Consider the following 3,316-nt stretch of genomic DNA (forward strand, 5'->3'; position numbering starts at 1 on the left):
AGGCTAATATTATTAACCATTTAAAAGTTATGAACAAAAAACTCTTGTTAAATTTCGTTGTTTTCTATGGGCAATTACACCGACAAAGATTCACTAAATCACCTGTTCTCACTTTTTAAAAACTATTAGAATATATAATTTAACTTATTTATTAAACAAACACATAGTTTTATCAACCTAAGATAGATTATTTTGTTATTAAAAAGAAGTTGACAATCTTTGCGAACTGAAACGCGAGATTCCAAAATAGCTATAGTGCTGCCACTATATTAGTATTTCGTAATAATTCACTTTTCCTTATAAGGTGTGTGCACTGTTCAATGCTTTTCGGTATCTTCTTTCGTTTAATATATATATAAATAATGAAAATTTTTAATAAAAAATCGCGCGATTTTTTGTTAAAAATTTTCGGCTGCGGCGCTTTTTTCATAAAAATCAATACTTCGATAAATAATGAAAATTTTTAATAAAAAATTGAGCGATTTTTTATTAAAAGGTTTTCACCTGCGGCGCTTTTTTTATAAAAATCAATACTTTGATAAATAATGAAGATTTTTAATAAAAAATCGCGCGATTTTTTATTACAAATTTTCGCCTGTGGCGCTTTTTCCATAAAAATCAATACTTCGATAAATAATGAAAAGTTTTAATAAAAAATCGCACTTTTGGCACTCCATGACGCTTACTTTTAATTACAGCTAAAATAACTGTAAACCATAAAAGTAGCGCTGCCATGGTATAGCGAAATTTGCTATTATATTTTGGTTAGAATATCTTATTTAGGTGAAAGTAAAAAAAGAAGAAGTGTATAGTGTAAACTGAGTATAATAGCGCAAATGAAATGTGAAATAAAGTGGCAATACCAGCGACTTGAGGTTATAATAATCTTGGCAGGCGCAAAGTTTGTTTACTCTGTTTTATTAACGAAATATATAAATAAAAGTGAATAAATGATTTGGTTTGCATAAAATAATAACCGGAGACGTTTTAATAGTGTTTTAAAAGTGTAAACTGGTATTTAGTGCATTTTTGACGTGGTAATTGCTCATAGAAAACAACGAAATTTAACAAAAGTTTTTTGTTTATAACTTTTAAATGGTTAATAATATTAACCCTCCAGATTGTTAATAGGGGGGCCGAAACGCGTCGTTTGGTACCCCTCCCGACTTTTCCGGATCTTTTTTAGGGGTTGTTACCCTACACTAGAGAATTACCGTTTAATATCATACAAAACCCTTGAAAAAAAAAATTATTATTTTTTAACATTAAAATCTAAAGATTATTAAAAAAATAAAACTAATATAAAAAAATACTAAATATAAAAAAAATCCTCTACGCCCGAGGAGTACTCGAACCCGGACCCTCTCGACGGGCAGCCTAATGCTTTGACCACTCGGCCATTGCGCCTCTTCTGGCGGCGAGGCAAAAGGCATACGTAAACGCTATCAGTTTACTGTCTGTGTTTGTTTTCACCACATATAAATTCGCCTTGCACACACTGTTACAGATTTTGACAGTTTATGCCGCCAAAGCAAAAACAAAACACATGTAAATTTTTGTTTTTGTACTCCTGCTATCACCTTATATTAATTCGCCTTGATATAACTGTTTGTGTGTATCGAAATAGATACAGTTGATTTTTAGTTTCTGTGAAAGGAAAACGTGTGTAGCAATGAGTTATAAGTCGTGAGAAACTTGAAGAATTTTATGTTTGAATTAATAAAAATGAAATAAATTTACATTTTACAAAATACTACAATCTACTTTAATCACGGTGTGTTTAAGCAATTTCTAAATTTTTAGTTCGTTTGCTTTGTGAACCAGTTAAAGGGTACGGTAATATTTCATTGTGAAATTTAGTTTGTGTATGTACGTATGTATGTAAGTGTGGATTGCAGAAACACCGACTAGCAAATCCTTTTTTTTTATCGACAATGCCGCTTTAGGTATGTAACAAGGCGAACACATAAGGTGGTATCGATTGAACAAATACAACAATTACTTGTATTTTGTTTTTGCTTTTAGCGGGCCATTGCCAAATTTCAGCTATTCTTTCCCGAATGAAAAAGGGCGACGGAAAATGCAAACACTCACGTTTTCACTAACGAAATTCAAAATTTTGACAATCAAACGCTACTCGCATCTGATGAAACAACACCACCTTATATAAGTTCGCCTTGGTATGTAATTTACATCAGGCGATTTTACAGGCAATTTTAGTTGAATGGTGTAAATCGCCTTTCAAGTAATCGCCTGTGAAAGTTGAATCATGTACATTTGCTATTAGCCCGAGGATCAACGCGCGGTTGTTAATAGCGTTCACTGCATTTGCTTATGTAAATACATATCGTGTAAGAGCGCTATAAGCAATTTTTATTTGAGCACATTGTTTAGGTGTGGGAAATTTAATGTGTAGAAATTACAAGTAATTTTTACCCTGGCATTCAGTAAGCGGTCTCTAGTCACTAATAGTGACTTTTGTTGGTGAACTTGAATTTTGAGACTATTTGGTATTCAGTACGCTGTATGACGTCTCTAGTCTCAAAAAAAGTCACTAATTTGTCAGCTGGCTAAGAGCAGGTCTCAAAAATTAAAATATGGATAAAAAGTTAATTGATTTCCATTTTATTACAAAAAAAATGCGAATATGAAGCAAGGAAATTTGTTCAATAAGAATTTCGTTAGGAAATAAACCAAAATGCTTTAATAGGTAATTCTCTAGTGTAGGGTAACAACCCCTAAAAAAGGTCCGGAAAAGTCGGGAGGGGTACCAAACGACGCGTTTCGGTCCCCCTATTAACAATCCGGGGGGGAAGGCTAATATTATTAACCATTTAAAAGTTATGAACAAAAAACTCTTGTTAAATTTCGTTGTTTTCTATGGGCAATTACACCGACAAAGATTCACTAAATCACCTGTTCTCACTTTTTAAAAACTATTAGAATATATAATTTAACTTATTTATTAAACAAACACATAGTTTTATCAACCTAAGATAGATTATTTTGTTATTAAAAAGAAGTTGACAATCTTTGCGAACTGAAACGCGAGATTCCAAAATAGCTATAGTGCTGCCACTATATTAGTATTTCGTAATAATTCACTTTTCCTTATAAGGTGTGTGCACTGTTCAATGCTTTTCGGTATCTTCTTTCGTTTAATATATATATAAATAATGAAAATTTTTAATAAAAAATCGCGCGATTTTTTGTTAAAAATTTTCGGCTGCGGCGCTTTTTTCATAAAAATCAATACTTCGATAAATAATGAAAATTTTTAATAAAAAATTGAGCGATTTTTTATTAAAAGGTTTTC

General features: G+C 31.4%; 1 protein-coding gene across 1 annotated transcript in view; it reads right to left on the minus strand.

Moving 5' to 3' along the window:
* Positions 1 to 3,316, minus strand: part of LOC118736349 — a gene marked incomplete at its 3' end in the record, with an annotated part of 83,341 nt that overhangs the window by 46,694 nt on the left and 33,331 nt on the right. The gene's annotated exons all lie outside the window — the stretch shown is intronic.

This window comes from Rhagoletis pomonella, unplaced genomic scaffold (genome assembly GCF_013731165.1).
Source record: "Rhagoletis pomonella isolate Grant_MI unplaced genomic scaffold, Rhpom_1.0 Rhpom_scaffold_00003, whole genome shotgun sequence".
NCBI classification, from domain to species: domain Eukaryota; kingdom Metazoa; phylum Arthropoda; class Insecta; order Diptera; family Tephritidae; genus Rhagoletis; species Rhagoletis pomonella.